A 21,851-nucleotide genomic window follows, 5' to 3' on the forward strand; every position below is an offset into this window, starting at 1 on the left:
AAATGGGGCTCCATCTCATGACCATGAGATCATGGCCTGAGCTGAAAATCAAGAGTCAGATGCCTCACGGACAGTCACCCAGGTGCCCTGGAGTCAAAACTTTTCTTAATCACCAACTTGCTTCCAACGAACTGTTCTGTCCCATTTTCACTCTTTGTTCTTTTCCTTGTCTTACATATTCTGTTTTTCTGGAGTCCAAATTCAGAATGAGCTAAGTGTGGTAAAGAGACTTCTTAGCCTGTCTAGAAGCGCCTGTAAATCCAGCCATTGCCAGTAGAGTGGATTTAGGTGGGGCTTGGCATTGGCTCCTCATCCTCATGTGTTTGGGGACCCTGAGGTACTAAGCCTGCCTGATGGAGCTTGGAGAACCCTGAAAGGAAAGGACGGTTCTGGGTCTTCTTTCAGGGCCTGGTCACAGCACCAAAAGATTTTCTGAAACACAGTCCTGAATGCCCTGGACTGTTGTCACCACCCCCTTCTCCCCACCTCCCACTTGGCATCATGACAGCATTTGCCTGAAATCTCTACTTGGCATTTGTTCCAGTCTGCCTTGCTTAGATTATGCATATGTTAATATCCCGTGTTGAATTCTAATTTCCTTTAGAGCAACTACTACCGCGTGTGACTTTGAACTTAATATGATATGTGCTTTCTTAAAGTTTTAAAGGGTTATATTTCTCCAGAGTTCTGAATCAAGTTTTAAATTAATTGGGAAGTAAATATGGGAGTCAAATGTTGCTGCTAAAGCTGGAAAGGGGATTGTGGCTTGGACCTAAGGCCAGATTGAGTTTGTTCTTCCTTGCTCTCAGTTGAGTTTACCCATAAGGTCACAGGCTACAGGCCTCCCTTTTACAGGGGAGGCTCTGTTCTCGGCAGAGGAGCAGTGAATTATAAATACCGCAGCTGCCTGGGGCGAGGCTAGAGCCCTAGAAAGGGCTTAGACCACACCTGTGCAGTGGCTTTTTCTCAAATCTCACCACCATCCTGTAACTCTCCTCTGGTGGCATGGGTTGAATGGAGAACCCATGGAAGGAGGGATGGAAGTTTTTCTTCCCAGTACTTCTAAAGGGGGCAGGATTGATGAGCTGAGGCAAGAATATAGAGAAATCCTCCTTCAAAGACCCTGAGGCAGCCCTATTTCCTGGTATTTGGATGGGAGGTAATCTGAATCAGGTGAGCCCCTGTGGGCTGAATGTAATTTGCAGAGGATGAGGTAAATAATCTCTGGTACAGACTCTAAAATTGGCCTGACCTTCAGGGATGGTGAACCGTGGCACCAGGCAAGACCCACCTTCCACTCCGTCATTTTGCGAGGGAAGCAGCACTAGCTGGTGTAAGTCTGTGCACTTTCTTTTGTTTTTGTTTTTGTTTTTGTTTTTGTTTTTAAATCAAATCATGTTGTCCGGGCAAAGCACAGAATTTGTTAGAATGAATCTATCCCTTTCTTTTGACCTTTCTCTTTGTAAGTTGATGTATTTTGTCGGGGCCATTTCATTTGTGAAGAATAACAAATTTGTTTAAAGTAACAGAATTATAGACTTTAGAGCTAGAAGACTGTATAGTCCAACACACTCTGGTTTTGCTTGTACAAACTGAAGCCCAGCGAACTTAAATTTCCTTGCCCAGGCTTTCTACAGAGGCCTGCAAAGGAAGACTTTCTCTTGATTTTCTGCACCATTATCTCCTCTGTGACTCACTAAATATGTATTGGGCTAAATATATGCTAGAATAAATAGGATTGTCCCTTTTGACAAATACCCATCCAAGACATAAAGATCAAGAGAGAGGACCTGGGTTGGGGGAAGGGAGACATGAGGACTAGGGGAGAAGAAGGTAAAACATGGAGGAGTAGGGGCGCCTGGGTGGCGCAGTCGGTTAAACGTCCGACTTCAGCCAGGTCACGATCTCGCAGTCCGGGAGTTCGAGCCCCGCGTCGGGCTCTGGGCTGATGGCTCAGAGGCTGGAGCCTGTTTCCGATTCTGTGTCTCCCTCTCTCTCTGCCCCTCCCCCGTTCATGCTCTGTCTCTCTCTGTCCCAAAAATAAATAAACGTTGAAAGAAAAAAAAATTAAAAAAAAAAAAAAACATGGAGGAGTAAATAGAAGAGGTGTCTCCTCCAAGATGTACTGCTCAGTGTCATAGCTGGGTATCACAATCTAGGTGTATTTGTAGATCCCGACATCTGGGCTTCTGGTCTAGTCTAAAATTTCAAGGGAGGGCCGTAAACAATCCTCAGAGTTACTCAATGTCATGAATTGTTTGTTGCATGGTCTGCTTGATATAATAGAAATAGCATGGGCTTTGGAAGCGGAGAGACAGAAGTTCAAATTCTTTCAATCTAACACATATTGGCGTGCGACCTTGGGTCAGCTCTTAACCACCTTTTATTTTGTAAAATAAGGATAGCAGTAGCAGTTTCATAAGGTTTGTGTTGTGAGGTTTGCATAAGATAAAGCACTAAGGATAGTGCCCGGTGCACACTGAGCCCTCAGTAGGCATTAGGCACATAATCTTCCGTTGGCAGCATTTAGGTGATCTACAGCATGTGCTCCCAGTGAATTGTACCAGTGTCCCCAAGTCTCCAACACTGGAATGGGGTCTAGGCTCTACCATTACCATCTGGGGGCTGACTGAACTATGAGGTTCTTCTAACACCATACCAGGAATGCAGTCCTGTTTTATTCAGCCTGCAGCCCAGAGCTCTCCAACCCCTTGGACATACTTTTCATCCTGACCCAGATCTGCTTGACTTATTTTTTCATGATGGAGGATAGGAATTGATTGTTCTGTCCTTTATGGGGAAAGGCCTTTTCTCTCCTGCCTCCACAAAGGTTTCACCTGGCAAGTGAACCAGTCTTTGTATCTGCGTGACGATCTGCTCAGCTGCCTGGTTGGTTGGTGGATGAATCAGTCCAGATGTATAAGCCTTGAGCTTGTAGGAGGACCTCATTTTCCTAAAACCAGCTGACAGATTTCGTGAGATTGTGATGAGGGACATTAGCTTGGGGGTCATTGTAATACATTTTGCTTTCTCAAAAGAACAAATTTGTTCCTAAATTTAGAAGGGAAAAGAATCTTCCAAACTTTAGAATGGCTTTAATTGTGAATGGGAGACTTGGATTACTTCCTAATTTCTCTTATTAAGGGGCAAGTAATTTTCCTCGCAATCAGTTTTCTTTTAGGTAAGAGCAATAACGATAATGATAATTCTTGATACATTTAAAGAAAGTCCCTCCCCATTAATAGCCATACTTGTTTATTAAGCAGTAGAAAAGAGTGATCAAGGTCACAGGCTCTGGAGACAGATTGCTGGAGTTTGTATCTTAGCTCTACCATTCACTCGCTGTGTGACCTTGGGCAACTTATTTCACCTTTCTGTGTTTCATGGGTAATTTGCCGAGATAAAGTTATGTAAAATCAGACAAAGATAGCTATCCTGTGGTGTCTCTGATATCTGCTACCTCTTGAGATTCTCTTCCAAGCTCCATTTTTCCTTTCCTACTTATTACCATTCAGTTTTGCACACTGATTAGATTTTCACTCTTTACTGTCTTGCCTGAATTAAGTCCCCTAACTTTCTCCCAGTCTCTGATTTAAGCTTTTACATCTGGATAAGATGGTTGACAGCCTATGGTATAAGGATGCTGGAGAATCCTTCAAGGAAAATGAACCTAGGGTAATTTTAAACTCTGTTTCCTGACAGCAGAGGGTGCCACAATGTTTCTGGTGATAGGAATCTTCTGTGCAGGATGCTTTTTTTTTTTTTTTTTTTTTTCCCTACCTGGTACTTAGAAGTAAGAGCTTTTTTAGGATTACTGACATTGAGGACTTTTATTGTCCATTATATAATAATGACATAAACATGTCATTGAATAGTTTTTAAATTTAATTAAGCATGTCTATTACCACCATATTTCATATCTGCCTGTTTGCATTTCTTGGATGGGGTTTGTAAAGGTGGAGTATTTTCTAGAGTATGTGAGCAGTGTTATATGCAGTTTTGTCTTTATACATTTTGAAATGGGCTTGAGTGGAGGGAGGAATGGTGAGGGCTCAGGGGTAGAGGCAGAAGTCTGGGAGCAGGCAGCACCCATACTGGAATGATGCTGGTTTTGGTGGCGCCATGGGGAATTTGCAAACCGAGTGGGACTAGGTGAGTGATAGTCCTAAGCAGAAAAATGCCGTTTGGCTTGCTGGTAATTGGAAGCTGGTCAGCACCAGAGGAACAAAATGTACATAGGGGGATCTAAAGTAGGGCTGACTGAGTTTTCCAAGACGGCTGTGACAAGATCTCCATCTCACATGCTTATCTTCTAATGTGACATTGATGCTGCTTCCAGCAAGAGGTGGGACCTACTTTTCTCCCCTTCAATGTGGGTGGCTGGTGACTATAGCTGAAGTAGTTTCCTACACTCGGTCATAAAGTTTATAGACTTGCTGCCTGGGATACTATTGGGATGCCGGCTCTCGGAACCTTGCCACCATGCTATGAGGAAACCCAGATGACTTGGAGAGCCCACGTGTAGGTGTTCTGGCTGACAGCCTCAGCTGACATCCCAACCAGCAGTCAACCTTGATTGCCAGACCTAAGAGTGAGGAAATCTTCAAATGGCTGTAGCTTCAATCATCTTCTAAGTAGACGGATAGACTGAGAACTTCCCAGCTCAACTTCGTTGATCCCTGAGAGATAATAAGAAAGTGATTGTTGTTGTTTCAACCCACCAAGTTTTGGGGTGATTTGTACCCAGCAATGGCAACTGGGATACAAAATTAAGGTCCACCAAGAAAAGGATCTGTGGTAAGAGAGTTAAGTCAAGGATATATTTCCAGAGTAAAAGCTAAATAGCAGAAAGGAGTCGGGGCACTGAAGAAGGATTCAAGATCAAGGATGGGTTAGCCACTAAGGGAGTCTCTAAGGAAGCATGACTAGCTGGGGTTCTGTGACATGGCATCCTACTCACTATCTTGCTCTTCTTAAAAGTAAGCCCACAGTTGTAGCCTCACCCCGAGCTTACCCCCTTCTTTTTGTATCATGGAAAATGTCAAACATATGCAGAAGTGGAGACACTAAGGCACTGAACCCCATATTCATTGCCCAGCTTCAACATGACCAATTCATGGCCAACCTTATGTATCTATACCCTTATTCGTTTTCCCCCTTCACATTACTTTGAGGCAATTTCTAGTCATAATGTCATATTGTCCCTACATACTTCAGATATAGTTCTAACAAATAAGGACCATTAAAAAAAAAAACCAGAGCCACAATTGCATCTAAAGCAATGAGCAATGAACAATTATATATTTATATAATAACTTTTGTGCTTAAATCAGGGTCTGAATAATATCAATAATGCCAGACTATCATAGAAATATAATGCAACCTATGTATGAATTTTTAATGCTAATTTAAAAAGTAAAAGTAAAAGTAGATTTAATGTTTTATTTAATATATCAAAAATATTACCATTATCATTTCAACATTTATCAGGATAAAATATTTAAATATTTGCATTCTTTTCCTATTAACTATGTGAAATCTGGTATATATTTTACACACCTCAATTTTTGTTTTATTGATGTATAATTGACTTACAACATCTTATTCCTTTCAGGTGTACATGATAGCAATTTGACATTTTTATATATTATGATATATGCTGATCCCCATGATAAATCTAGTTACCATGTGCCACTGTGCACATTGTAATAACTTACAATATTATTGACTATATTCCATATGCTATAAATTATATCCCCATGGCTTACTTATTTTATAACTGGAAGTTTGTACTTCATAATCCCTTTCACCTATTTCGCCCCTTCCCTCAACCCCTCCCTTCTCTGGTAACCAACATTTTGTTCCCTGTATCTGAGTCTGTTTCTGTTTTGTTTTGTTTTGTTTGTTTGTTTTGCTTTTTAGATTCCACATATAAATGAAATCATACAGTATTTGTCTTTCTCTTTCTGACTTATTTCACTTAGCGTTAATACTCCCTAGGTCCATCCATGTTGTCCCAAACGACAAGGTTTCATTCTTTTTTTTTTTTTTTTTGTGGCTGAGTCATGTTTCATATATATATACATTTTCTTTATCCATTCATCTACTGATGGACACTTAGTTTCTTCCATATCTTGGCTATTGTGAATAACGCTGCAACAAATATAGGAGTGCAAATTGGTGCTTTTGTTTTCTTTGGATAAACACCCAGAAGTGGAATTGCTGGATTGTAGGGTAGTTCTAGTTTTAATTTTTTGAGAAACCTCCGGACTGTTTTCCACAGTGGCCACACCAATTTACAGTCTCATTAGCAGGGCACAAGGGTTCCTTTTCCTCCACATTCTCACCAACACTTGTTATGTTTTTGTATTTTTTGATAACAGCCAATCTGACCAGTGTGAGGTGATATCACATTGTGGTTTTGATTTGCACTTCCTGACGATGAGTGATGTTGAGCATCTTTTCAAGTGTCTATTGCCAATCTGTATGTCTTCCTTAGAAAAATGTCTACTCAAGTGCTCTGCCCATTTTAAAATTGGGTTTCTTAATATTACGTAAGTTAATATTTTGGATGTTAATCTCTTATTGGTTATATGGCATTCAAATATCTCCTTTTGTTTTGTTGATGGCTTTCTGGGCTGTGAAAGGCCTTTTAAGTTTGATGTAAAGGAGGAGACTTGTGCAAAAAAATATTGCTGACTGATGTCAAAGAGCTTACTGCCTCTAGACATTTTATAGTTTCAGGGCTTGCATTCAAGCCTTTAATCCATTTTGAGTTTATTTTTGTATATGATGTAAAATAGTGGTCCAGTTTCATTCTTTTGCATGTAGCTTTCTAGTATTCCCAACATCACTTATTGAAGAGACTATCTTTTCCCTGATGCATATACTTGTCTCCTTTGTCATAGATTATAACTAACCGTATATGTGTGGGTTTATTCCCGGGCTTTCTATTCCATTGATTTATGTGTCTGTTTTTGTGCCAGTACCATACTGCTCTGATTGCTATAGCTTTCTAATATAGTTTGAAATCAGGGAGTTACACACCTCAGTTCGAGCCACAAATGACTAGTGACTATCAAACTGGACAGTGCAGATCTATTTATTGCAACTGGTTGATATGTCTCTTATGTTACTTTTAGTCTATAGGATCTTTCCTCCTACCCCCCTATTCATTTTATTCCTCTGTAATTTAGTTGTTAAAGAGAAATGTGTTATCTGTCATATAGAGTTTTGCACATTCTGGATTTTGCTTCTTGCACCCCTGTAGCATCATTTGTTATGTATTTCCTGTAAGCAGATAATTTATAAGATTAATCCATTTTAAGGAGAATTCTTGTCAAGACTACTCGTAGCTTACATTGTGCTCTTCCATCAGGGGATACATAATGACTGGTAGTCACTGATGATCGTTGTCTTAGCTCCATTATTTTATTCATTCATCTTTTGTTTAGGGAGGAACATTACTATAAAGAGAAAACTACCCTAATCAACTTGGTAATGTAAATAATAATTGTGGTGTGATGTTTTGTAAAGTATTGCTTTAGAATTGTATAAAATTCAGTAAAAATGCCTAGTCTATGTTATGGTGAGAGCATAACAGAGATTGCTAATTATGGTTAGATTTTCTTAATAGAGTTAGTTTTGTTTCTTATCATTAAAGTGACATATGTTCATGATAGAAAATTAGAAAATGTGGAAAAGTAGAAAGAAGGAGAGAGAAAAAACAGTGGCCCTTAATAGTACCACCAAAACACAACCCTGTAAACATTTTAATTTATTTCCTCCCATCTCTTCTTTAAGCATTAAAAAGAAAAAAAACCCATTTGTTGACATATCAGATAAAGGATTAGTATCCAAAATCTGTAAAGAATTTACCAAACTCAACACCTGAAAAACAAATAATCCAGTGAAGAAATGGGAAGAAGACATGAATAGACGGTTTTCCAAAGAAGACATCCAGATGGCCAACAGACACATGAAAAGAGGCTCAACATTGCTCATCATCAAGGAAATACAAATCAAAACCACAATGAGATAACATCTCACACAAGTCAGATTTGTTAAAATTAACAACTCAGGAAACAACAGATGTTGGTGAAGATGTGGAGAAAGGGGAATCCTCTTACACTTTTGGTGGGAATGCAAACTGGTGCAGCCACTCTGGAAGACAGTGTGAAGATTCCTCAAAAAATTAAAAAATAGATCTACCCTATGACCTGGCAATTGCACTACTAGGAATTTATCCAAAGGATACAGAAGGGCTGATTCATAGGGACACATGTACCCCAATGTTTATAGCAGTGCTTTCAACAATAGCCAAATTATGGAAAGAGCCTAAGTGTCCATCAACTGATGAATGGATAAAGAAGATGTGGTTTATATACATAATGAGATACTACTTGACAATGAGAAAGAATGAAATCTTGCCATTTGCAACAATGTGGATGGAACTGGAGGGTATTATGCTACGTGAAATAAGTCAGTCAGAGACAGACAGATATCATAGGTTTTCACTCATATGTGGAACTTGAGAAACTTAACAGAAGACCATGGGGGAAGGAGAGGGGAAAAAATAGTTTCAAACAGAGAGGGAGGGAGGCAAGCCATAAGAGACTCTTAAATATGGAGAACAAACTAAGAGTTGATGGGGGGGGGGGGCAGGGGAGAGGTGAATTGGGTGATGGGCATCGAGGAGGACACTTGTTAGGATGAGCACTGGGTGTTGTATGTAAGTGATGAGTCATGGGAATCTACTCCCAAAGCCAAGAGCACACTTGCTGTATGTTAGCTAACTTGACAATAAATTATATTAAAAAAATAAAAACCCATTTGTGACCACGATGTGTCACACACACAATTGTGTCTTGCTCTTTTTCATATAATAGAGCAAGCACATCCCTGTAAAAATATGGTCTGTATGTAAACACCATTTACCTGTCTTGCATAACATTTCAATCATAGATGTCAAGGGTTTAGTGTTACTGATACCTTTTCATTTATAAATGCACTATGATGAAGAGTGATGTATTTGGCTCTTCTGTATTTCAGAAGGAAATGCACCTTATTTTATTCTATTTAATTTTTAATTTAATTTTTTATTATTTATTTATTTTTAAAATTTATATCCAAGTTAGCTAGCATCTAGTGCAATAATGATTTCAGGAGTAGAGTCCAGTGCTTAATCCATTACATATAACACCCAGTGCTCATCCTAACAAACGCGTGTCCTCCTTAATGCCCCTTGCCCATTTAGCCCATCTCCCCACCCACAACCCCTTCAGCAACCCTCAGTTTGTCCTCTACATTTAAGAGTCTCTTGTGTTTTTCCTCCCGCCCTGTTTTTATATTATTTTTGCTTCCCTCCCCATATGTTCATCTGTTTTGTATCTTAAATTCCACACATGAGTGACGTCACATGATATTTGTTTTTCTCTGACTGACTAATTTCACTTAGCATAATACACTCTAGGTCCATCCACATAGCTGCAAATGGCAAGGTTTCATTCTTTTTGATTGCTGAGTAATACTGCATTGTATGTATATATACCACACCTTCTTTATCCTTCATCCGTCGATGGACATTTGGGCTCTTTCCAGACTTTGGCTATTGTTGATAGTGCTGCTATAAACATGGGGGTGCATGTGCCCCTTCAAAACAGAACAAATGTATCCTTTGGATAAAGGATACATTATCCTTTATCCTGCAGTTGCTGGGTCGTAGGGTAGTTCTGTTTTTAATTTTTTGAGGAACCTCCATACTGTTTTCCACCGTGGCTGCACCAGTTTGCATTCCCACCAGCAGTGCAAAAGGGTTCCTCTTTCTCCTCATCTTCACCAACACCTGTCATTGCCTGAGTTGCTAATGTTATCCATTCTGACTGGCGTGAAGTGATGTCTCATTGCGGTTTTGATTTGTAAGGAAATGCACTTTGTTTTAAAGAGCTGTGAAATGTTAGTGTGCAATGCATACATAACGTAGCATAACGAAATTAAGAACTCTACAATCTAGGAACTATTCACTCAGTCACCAAATATTTATTGAATTTCTTCTATGATTCTTTTCTAGGCACTGGGGATATGGTGGTAAACAAATAGATAGGGTCTCTATCCCCATGGGGCTTATATTTTAGTGTGTGTATGGGAAGACAGGCAATAAAGAGGTAAGCAAGATTATTAGAGATGGTGAGAAGTACTACAAAGACTATAAAACGTGGAGCAGCTACGTAGAAAAAGTAGTTCTTTGTGGGGGGTCTCTGGCTAGACACTAAGTTTGGAATTTGGAATTATGGGGAACAGGGGTGAAAGAGAAAATAAGGCACCAAAGTGGATGAACGTTTCATTGGTAAAAGGAAAGAGAACAAACATTTTAGAATTAAAAGAGGTGTTCCAGAGAGAATCCCCAAGTGACAGAGCCTGCAGGTTTATATCTGCTAGCCACATAAAAAAGACTGTCAGCCTCATTAGCTACCAGGGAAATGAGAATCAAAAGCACAATGTGGTACCACTTTGCACTCACTAGCATGGCTACCGTCCAAAGACAGATAATAGCAAGTGTTGGTGAGCATGTGAAGATATTAGAACACTCATATACATCGATGGTGGGAATATGTATGGTGTCACTTTGGAAAACAGTGTGGCAATTCCTGAAAAGACTAAGCATAGAGTTACTATGCTATCCAGAAATCTGACTCTTGGGTAAATACCCAAGAGAAATGGAAACAGATCCATATAAAAACTTGAACACGAATGTTCACAGCATCATTATTAGATTAGCCACAAAGTGAAAACATCTTAAATGTCTATCAACTGGTGAAGGGATGAACATAATGGAATATTAGGCAGCCATGAAAGGTCTGGAGTACTAATATCTGCTACAACACGAATGGACCTTAAAACCATTATGCTGGTGAAAGAAGCCAGTCACAGAGGACCACATATCATGTGATTCCACTTATATGAAATATCCAGAGCAGGCAAATCCATAGAGATTGATGGCTGGGGGAGGCAAGGGGAGGGAGGATGGGCAATGATTGTTAATGGTGATGAGGCTTCTTTCGGAGTGATAAAAATGCTCTAGAATTGATTGTGGTAATAACTGTGCAATGGTGTGATTATTCTAAAAACCATTGAATTGTATACTTATTTTTTTTTAATGTTTATTTATTTTTGAGACAGAGAGAGATACAGCATGAACGGGGGAGGGGCAGAGAGAGAGGGAGACTCAGAATCCGAAGCAGGTTCCAGGCTCTGAGCTGTCAGCACAGAGCCCGACGCGGTGCTTGAACTCACGGACCGTGAGATCGTGACCTGAGCCAAAGTCGGACGCTTGACTGACTGAGCCACCCAGGCGCCCCATGAATTGTATACTTAAAGTGAGTAAACTTTATGATATGTGAGTTATATCTCAATAAAGCTGTTATTAAAAAAAGATCTGTTAGCACTGCACTCAAGAAATTATTCCACTCAGATGGAATGATGTGATGCCTGGAATTTGCTTCAGAATAATCCATTATTGGGCTAAGGTTCCAGATGAAACAAGATTAGAAATGATTTGATAATTGTTGAAGCTGAGATATGGGTACAAGGGGGTTCATTACACTACTTATTTTTTATATGTCTGATATTTTCCATAATAAACATTAACAATGCATTTTTTGTTAGTTTGTTTGAAGAACTTTGGTTCTGGCAGTTATTAGTAAGTCATAACCATGAGAGTCAGAATGGCCTGGTGAATAGCCTGGCTTCTGGAAGCAGTCTACGTATTTTGAATCCTGGCTTTGCTGGGTGACCCTGGGCAAGTCATGTAACTTCTTCATACCTCAGCTTTCTCATCTATAAAGTGGAGGCATAAAGCACCTATTTCATAGGCATGTTGCAAGGATTAAATGAGTTAATATTCATAAAGTGGTGAGAACACTGTCTGATACTTGGTAAGCATTATGTATGTTCACCTTTTCATTTAAAAAGAAGGCAGGGGGAAGAGAAAGAGCGAGAGACCCTTTATTTGCCCTCACAGATGAGAAGGCTGTCTTTTTTCAGCAGTGAACCTCTTGCTGCATTAGTGAGCAGAGAGAGAAATCTTCAGCTATAAATGCAGATATTTTTGCACTTGATGTTTTTAATCCATGGTCTTTATTACCTTGGCATTACTGCCAGGGCAAAGCAGCACACTTTCTAGACCCTGATGCTGTTTATGCAGTTTCTCACACTTCCTCAAGTTCTGTTTTCTGTGCAAATGCTTATTAATGCTTATAAATGCTGTGGATAGCCTACACATCCAACAGCCAGCCCAAAAAGGGTATTCTGGGAGGTGTGGACATGCTTTGATTTCCCCCAGGGATAGAACGGGAGACTTTAAAACGTGTATTTTAAAATGCTTTGTAAATGGGGCGCCTGGGTGGCTCAGTTGGCTAAGTGTCTGACTTTGGCTCGGGTCATGATCTCATGGTTCATGAGTTCAAGCCCCACGTCGGGCTCTGTGCAGACAGCTCAGAGCCTGGAGCCTGCTTCAGATTCTGTGTCTCCCTCTCTCTGCCCCTTCCCCAGCTCACACTCTGTTTCTCTCTCTCTCAAAAATAAATAAACATTAACAAATTTTTAAAAATGCTTTGTAAAAGTGTTTTAAAAATGTTTTGGGCCTGAACAATTCACTATGGAAAGGACCCATAGTGAATGTTTATTTGCTGTGTAAAGAACAATTATGTTTGTAGAAAGGAAGTTTCTAAGCTTTCAGATGAAACCCCAGTGTTTTTTGGACCAGGAGTTAGCAGTCACTTTGGGGTGATTTAAGCACCTTTGTCCTTCTGACCATCCCATTTAAAGTTTTGTGACTTGCAACCACTCAGTGAGCAATGCAATTTACATTACAATCCAGTATGCATATAGGACTGAAAAAAATGTTTTCATGACACAAGACCCTTCATAGGCTAGCCTTACTCAGATGTCTTCTATTCTTTTCATTATCTCATTTCAAAACTGCTAGTTGCTACCCGTTGAGTTAATTATTTGACGAGGAATTCCATTTTGGTAACATCACTGCTGTCTTGGAGCTTGGATGATTCCATCTCATACCCAACTTCACTTCATATTTCTCATATCTTGTGCTGTAGGGATGGATTTAGCACCTGGAGTTGGCACCAGGGATGGAGGGTGGGTGACCTCCGTGAAGTGAAAGATGTTAGGAGCATGGGCACAGGACCATTTCACTCAAGCGAAACCCTTTTGGCTGAACGCACATAGTCGATCACAGAATGAGTTCCTCCCCATTTTTAAAGCAAGAATTTTTTCTTCCCTCTCCTCCCCTCACTTTTACATTGAGAATATGCTTTTGGCTTTCAAACAAAAAAACAAAAACAGAAAAAAGGGCTTTTGCTTTTGAAACACTTGCCTTTCATTTATGGAGACACAAGTGCCCTTGACAGGCCCGAAGGAAAGTGCTGCTCCTACGCTAAAGCAGACCAGGAACTGATGGGCGGGCTGTCCTCCTCGGCCTGCTGCTCCCAGACACTTAGCATCACCTGTCAGATGCTCGGGGAATGCATTCCCATAGAATATATTGAAATTGGCAGGTTCCCTCCGGCCACTGTTCAGTGCCACCTCACGCTTACCGCTGACCCTGGCAGCCATTTTCCTGCTTGCAGTGGAGTGCAAGGAGAGGGAGATAATTGTGAGTCTCAGCTCCTCATTATGTTTTCTGCTCTGGTGCTTGCAAATTATCTATCTGTGCTGAAAGCATGCAGTAGTTCCAGTTAGAAGGCCAGGTATTTTCTCTACATCGATGGGTACACTTGTGGAGTCACATTGCTCTTGTCAAGAAAGATTTTCTATGCCTCTTCCTCTATGGTCAAAGCGTAATTCTTGATTCTGACTCTGGCCTTGGATGGGTCCTTGGACTACCTCTATGGAGATATTTGGATTTTGCAGAAGGAGGCATCAACCTTTCCTTGCCATCCACCACCCACCTGTCACCCCCTTCAACCCCATGAACCCCAGACACTCATCTCTTCCTTTAACTGTTCAGTAAGCATTTATTGATTTTCCACTGCATGCAGAATGCTATACTCAAGGCTTTGGGGACTCCAGAAAAATGAAGGAAGGAGGGATGAAACAAAGGACTACAGGTGGTGCTTGTCTTTGGGGAAAACCAATGATCTAGTTGGAGAACTAAAATGTGTGTGTAAAATTTCCATAGCAAATTAGCAGTGTCTTAGGACAGTTAGAAGGCCAGGTATTTTCTCTACATCGATCGGTACACTTGTGGTGTCACATTGCTCTCGTCAAGAAAGATTTTCCTTGGTTGGCTTAAGTTTGAATTTTGCCTAGAAAGTGACAGGTAATCGGTCACACCTATTTATCAGGTATTTACTGTGGGCAGGCACCGTTCTAGGCACTAAGAACATAGTAGTCAGAGGTGGCCCCTACTTTTAAGAGGCTTATATTCTGTGGGGAAGATAAATAATAAACACAGAAGTATATAGTGATAAGTGTTATGAAGATAAAACAGAGTATGGTGAAGGACTGTTTCTTAGGCGGGGACATTTGTTTGAGGTGAGAACTGAAAAACGGGAAGGAGGAAATGCATGCCAACAGGAGGAATGGCAGACGCAAAGGGCCCAAGACAGAAGCAATCTGGCATCTTCAGAGAGAAAAAGGGCAGAGTGGTTGGAGCATGGGAGCTGGGCTATGGGTAGTGTGACACGTGTCTGTGGGTTTAAAGGGTGGCCACGTCATGTAGGGCTCTGAGTGCGGTGGTAAGAAGTGCAGATATTTCTGGGAAACTTTGGAACGTTTCAGGTAAGATACTTCCTCTAGTGTATAGTTTTAAAAGAATGTTCTCATTGTTGCATGAAGGATAAACTGTAATGGGGCAAGACACGGGGAGACCAGTTAAGAGGCTGTTGCAGGCCAGGGATGAGATTAGAGTGGCTTGAATTGGGGTGGTAGCAGAGGGTCACATGGCCAGGAAGTGGTAGGTGGAAACTCGCTTATGTCCCGACCTGTTTCCCCACCAGGTCAGGGCAGCAACCTGAGGGAACTCACACGGATGATGGAGAAGAACAGTGCTTACAATGGAAGGCGCTACTGGTTATCTGAGGCTGGCTCTCCTTTAGTTTCCCATTTCTTCTCATTTGTCTCTCATTTCTGAGGCTTACTCTCGCTTTAACTCATGATCATATGATCGCATGTGAAAAATTTTGAAAGGCTAGAGGGAATGTTTATTTCCCAGAAAAGTATAAATAATCACAATTGAACAGAGAACACATGGAAAATTATTGACAAGTATGGAAAGGTGATGCCAGATCTGTTAGAAACACCCAGGAACAGATGTGTTCAGAACGATCATCTAATCTTTAAAAAATGAATAATTCTAATGTTTTTCAAAGGATTCCAGGCCATGTAAAAACACAGCTATGTCTCCAAATGAGTTTATGAGATTATCATACTAATGATAATACTTTAATACTAAAGCCTGAGATAGGGAAAAAATAGAGACAAATCTCATTTATAAATATAGATGCAAAAAATTATAAAGTATCAGTAAAAATAATCTGGCAATGAATCAAAAGAATCATACATTTGATCAAGTATTTTTATTTTAGAAATTTAAGGATAATCAATAATAAAAAATCTAGTAACATACTTTATTATATAGCAAATCATGTGATCATTTCAATAGACGTGAAGGAATATTTGTAAAGGTTAACATCCATTCCCAATTAAATTCTAAATAAAATAGAAGCAGAAGGGAATTCTTTGGGGTGGTACATTTTATGTGACAACCGTTATTTGTCCCTTTATTTATTTTATTTTATTATTATTATTTTTTTTAATGTTTATTTTTGAGAGAAAGAGAGAGTGTGTGTAAGCAGGGGCAGGGGAGGGGCAGAGAGAGAGAAGGAGACACAGAATCCGAAGCAGGCTCCAGGCTCTGAACTGTCAACACAGAGCCCCACGCGGGGCTTGAACTCACGAACTTTGAGATCATGACCTGAGCCGAAATTGGATGCTCAACCGACTGAGCCACCCAGTCGCCCCTATTAGTTTTAAATGTTTTTTATTTATTTTGAGAGTGCATGAGTGAGCAGGGGAGGGGTGCAGAGAGAGAGGGAGAGAGAGAATCCCGAGCAGACTCTGCCCTGTCAGCACAGAGCCCGACATGGGGATCAATCTCATGGATTGTGAGATCATGACCCGAGCTGACATCGGGAGTCAGATGCTTAACTGACTGAGCCACCCAGGCACCCCTGTCCCATTATTTTAAAAAGTAAACTTTGTTACCTGTGTGACAAAATATAAATATTCTGAACTTTCTAACCAGCTCACTGCGAACAACTGTCCAGCTAACCTCGTACGTTTCCAGAGAACTAGCTAGCTAGACAGATTTTCCTTAAGTTAATCCCCAAATTCCTTTATGTTACAAAATGCTCATGACATTCTCCTAATTCCTGCGATAGATATGAGAAGTTATGAGACCACCGTTGTTTACTTGACAGTAGAAAACTGTGTAAAGGTCACAGGGATAAAGGCAGGCTAACCTGATGACTGACTCCCCCCCGTAGGCCTGTCTTTGTTTACACACTAATTCTCAGTATGGTTGGTGATTTCCAGTTCTACTACAAAATTAATTAAAATAAAGGCTATTTTATTTTATTTATGAAACCCTGACAGTAAATATTATCCTAAAATCCTAAAATTGGGGACTAATCGGGGATGTCCACTATCACCATTATTATTTAATACTGACTGGGAGGTATTAGTGATGTAGTAAACCAACAAAACACAGTAATTAATGTAAATATTGGAAAAGAATGAAAACTGTCACTTTTTGCTGATGATATGATTTTATATTTAGAAAAACCAAGATACCAATAAATTAAAATGGACAAAGATTAGTAAGAAAATTTGGGGGGGGGGGCACCTGGGTGGCTCAGTTGGTTAAGCATCTGACCTCAGTTCAGGTCACGATCTTGTGGTTTGTGAGTTCGAGCCCGGCATAGGGTTCTGTGCTGACAGCTTGGACCCTGGAGCCTGCTTCAGAGTCTGTGTCTCCCGATCTCTCTCTGCCCTTTCCCTGCTCACACACACTCTCTCTCTCTCTCAAAAGTAAATAAACATTAAAAACATTTTTTTTAAATTACAGTAAGAAAATTTGGTTAGGCGACTGCTTACAAGATTCTTGTACAAGAATGAGTCATTTCCTCTATTTTAATAATAAACATTGTGTAAAAGTAGCATTTACATAGGTGACAAACGCTATAAAGTATAGCACTTAGAAATAATTTTTAAAAGAAATTAAAGCACAGGGGCGCCTGGATGGCTCAGCTGGTTAAGCATTTGACTCTTTGTTTCGGCTCAGGTCATGATCTCGCAGTTTTGTGAGTTTGATCCCTGGCGCCTGGGATTCTCTCTCTCCCTCTCTGTCTGCCCCTCTTCCTCTCTCTGCCTCTCTCCCACTCGCACTATCCCTGTCTCTCTCAAAATAAATAAATAAGCTTAAAACAAAAACACAGAACTATATGAAGAAAACCACAAATCTTACTGTATGACATAAAACAAGATTTGATCAAATGGTAAGAAAATGTTTTCAAGCGAGAAGACAATATAATAAAAATGTCAATTTCCCCTGAATTCATATAAATTTGATGACATTTAGATTAGAACAATAGGAACTTTAAAAAAAAATCTCTTTGGGACTGAGTATAATTACTTAAGAGTAAGAATAGGTGACTAATAAATAGTCAAGAAAACTTTGAAGACGTAGACTAGCAAAGGAAGGACTTTCTTATCAGTTATTAGAATATACTACAAAGCCATTCAAGTCAAAAAAATATGGCAGTGGCATAGGAATAGAGAAATGGACAAATGGGTCAAAGGGGAGTACAGAAATAGATTTTGGCATCTAAAAGAATTTAAAATGCAAGAAACTGATATTTTTACTATGTTGGGAGAAGGTAGAAGTATTTAATAAATACAAAATCTATAAGAGATCTAGAATATTTGGCCCCCATATTATACCACATACAAATATAACCTTAAGAGCATTTAATAATGTAAATGAAGAAAAGAAACTGCAATGAAAATTCTGCAAGAGAATTGCAGGAAAATAATCTAGGGATGGAAAATATCTCCAGTAGGACTGGGAATCCAAAAGTTATATTGTATATGTGTATGTGTGTGTGTGTTTTTCTCAAATGGCCATGATCTTATGAAAGATGGTGGAACTCACAAGGAGTCAGCAGATGCAAATTAAAGTAACAGCGAGATATCACTTAATATCTATCATACTGCAAATATAAAAAGTGAAGTCAATAACACCTATTACTGACAGGGATGCAGGGAACTCAGCAGTTTTACATACTATTTATTTTCAAAGAACAAGGAAATTCTCCAAGGTGCCCACAACACAGCTATCCAATTCATGAAAATAACATTGCCATATGACTACCCGTCCATCCACAGACTCCATTCAAGTTTCACAAACTGTCCCAATAACGTGCTTTTATGATAAAAGGGTCCTGTGCTGCATTCAATGGTCTTGTCGCTTTATAGTTGACCCTTAAATAAAACAGGGGTTAGGCATGCTGACCCCTGTGCAGTGGAAAATCCATGTATAACTTTGGACTCCCCCCAAACTTAACTCCTAATGGCTTTACCGGTAACAAGAACAGTCAATCAACATGTATTTTCCATGTTATATGTATTATGTACTGTATTATTACAATGAGATCAGCTAGAAAAAAGAAATATTGTTGAGAAAATCATAAGGAAAACACATTTACAATACTATACTGTTTTTATTAAAAAATAAATCCACGTATGAATGGACCAGAACAGTTTAAATTTGCGTCATTCAAGGGTCAGCTATAGTCTTGAACAGTTCCTTAGTTTCTCCTTGACTTTCATATTCCCGGCACTTCTTGAGATTACAGGCCAGGTTTTTGTTGTTGTTTTTCGGTTATTTTTGTAGAACGTCCTTCGGTTTGGATTTACATGATGTTTCTTCATGATTACATTCAGGTTATGCACCTTTGGCAGGAACACCACTGCACTGGCGTTGTGTTCTCCTTTGGATCTTACCAGGTGGCACATGACTGATATTTGTCGCGATACTTATTTTGTGAATTTTGATTGCGAGATTAATCCGGTGTTTGCCGTACTTGTTCACTGTGAATTTATTCTTCCTCCCATTGTATTCGATAAATATTTGTTGGAGATACTGAAGCTACGCAAACATTCCATTTTTCATCAAACTTTCAGCTTATTTATGCTCTTAAATCTGTATGCAGTAATGTTGCCTAGTTGTTGAGATAGAATTTTCTCCGTCACTGTTTAGTTCAATGTTCCAAATGTGCCCAAGTGGCCCCGGAGGAGCCCTCTCAAGATAGCACATGTGTTCTTTCAACATATTCCCATCATTTTTTGAGGACTTACTTACTTTCTGGTACAACAATATGATCTGGGGTCAACTTTATATTTATCTTGTCCCAGCCTGAATTAGCCATTTCTCCAAAAAGACCCGGTTTCTTTTACTGGAGAATGGTGTCATCTGAGTACCAGGTGTGCCCATTGATTTTGGGGTACCACTGCTTCTAGCCTAGTTAATGGACACTGTTAGAGGGAATATTTGTATTTTTAAAAAAAAATTTTTTTAATGTTTATTTATTGTTGAGACAGAGAGAGACACAGCATGAGCAGGGAAGGGGCAGAAAGAGAGGGAGACATAGAATGTGAAGCAGGCTCCAGGCTCTGAGCTGTCAGCACAGAGCCCGATGCGGAGCTCGAACCTCAGGCGCCCCAGAATATTTGTATTTTTTGCTCTCTCTCTCTCTCTCTCTCTCTCTCATCTATTAATATCTGAACTTATAAGTTAAAAACCATGATTTTGCATCAATGTCTTCATTTCCAATCTCACCTCCCAGGTATAATCTAGTTTTCTCCCCCCTTTCCATCATCATTTGAGAGTTTAATTACTTAAATTCCTTTTACACTTGTTTATTTTTGTGAAGGGTGAATAATACGTTTTACATTTTATCCTGTTTCAGTCAACACTCGCCACCTTCAATCAGAGAGACTGAAACAAAATTTTATATTAAATATTTATCACTCACATCTAAATAAGTATAGAAGAAATTTAAGTATCTAGCATTCAAATTAATTTGTTATGTTTGGTGGTACCTGGGTGGCTCAGTCCATTAAGCACCCTCTTGGTTTTGGCTCAGGTCATGGTCTCACGGTTAGTGGGATTCAGCCCCATGACAGGCGTGGAGCCTGCTTGGGATTCTCTCTCTGCCGCTCCCCCACTCACACGCATGCTCTCTCTCCCTCTCTCTCTCTCTCAAAATAAATAAATAAGCTTAAAAAAATCTGCCATGTTTGTAGGATTTATGGTTCTGAAGTTATTAAAGCTTAAAATTGCAGGAAGACTTTTGGGACACCCTTTATTTACTTATTCGATTAGTCCCCTGTGTATAATCAGTTTCTCATCCCTGCCACCATACCCTTCCCTGTGTGGTACCCTCCTCACTGTGCCCATCCTTTCAAACTCCCATGCCAGCTCTCCCTCCCACAGGGATGATGTGCTCACCCTGTTCGGGCTCTGACTCCCTGTGTCATCTGGGTGGAGGTGACCTCTTACCTGGCTTGGCTATGTTGGTCCGCTCCCCTTTGTGGACATCTTTATTACCTTTCTCAGATGACAACTCTAAGCTCTTGGCTGCCATGGCTTACCATCTCCCCTTCCTATGGTGTAGATGCCTACATATCTTAGAAGTGGGCTCATCTAGGACTGAATTGTTCAGGAGAGGAAGGCAGGAAAAAGAATGGAAGGGAAAGGAAGAGGAAGAAGAGAAATAGTTAACTTGTTTTAATCTTCTTTCAATATATTCAAAGATATAAATTTCCCTCTAAGTATTATTTAGGTACATCTCACAGATTTTAATATATAGTACTTTCATTGTCATTCAGTTCTAAGTAGCTTATAATTTCCCTCATGATTTTCTGTTTAACCCAAGCGTTATTCATTTATTTCAATAAGATGAGACTTTCAATCAAACTCTAAAATGGAAATCTAAAAGCCATTTTACTTGTTTTCTCTAGGCATTTTAAGTGCCAATGATCTCTTTCTGGCTTAACAAAGAAAGTCAACAAGTATATCTTTAAGATGCCATTTTAAATATTATCACCAGGGCAACACATTGTAAAACAGCCAATCAGCATTATAAGCCTCTTAGAGATGAGGAATTCTTTCCCCAGGATATAACAACAGTTTCTGAAATCTGGATGTCTTACAAATCTTTGTTAGAATTAACGTTGTCAGGTCAGTTTTATGATGCAGAATATTTTGCACTTTTTGGCAGCTCCAGGAGGAAGTGGAAATATTTGCTTCTTATCTTGCAAAGACTTTTCACCAGAGTTAGAACAGTCTCTAGGTTTTCAAGGCCAAATGTTAAAATATATGAAACGAAGAAGAGGCAGCTCTGAAAAGCCCAGAGTTTTGCCTGGAATGGGTCACATACATTTTGCACGTATTTTTAGTAACATGCTTTTTAGTTTGAGTTTGGGAATGAAATGTGCGACACTTTTGCTCTTTCTTTTTCTACTTAGGTTATCAGTTTCTGAAAATGGTAACTTAAACATTTCCAAGTAGAAGATTAATTTATTTCATGGTCCTGTCAGTTATTCCATATATTTTAAAGCTTACATTATTAAATATATATGTTCATGATCATCAAATCTTCTTCATTTCCTCTTCCTAATGCCTGTATAAAATAGTCCTCTTTATCTCATATGATGTTTTTCATTTTAAATATCCTTTTTTTGTCTAGTCTTAAAATTGCTATACTGATTTC

This window comes from Lynx canadensis, chromosome B1, assembly GCF_007474595.2.
Source record: "Lynx canadensis isolate LIC74 chromosome B1, mLynCan4.pri.v2, whole genome shotgun sequence".
NCBI lineage: Eukaryota > Metazoa > Chordata > Mammalia > Carnivora > Felidae > Lynx > Lynx canadensis.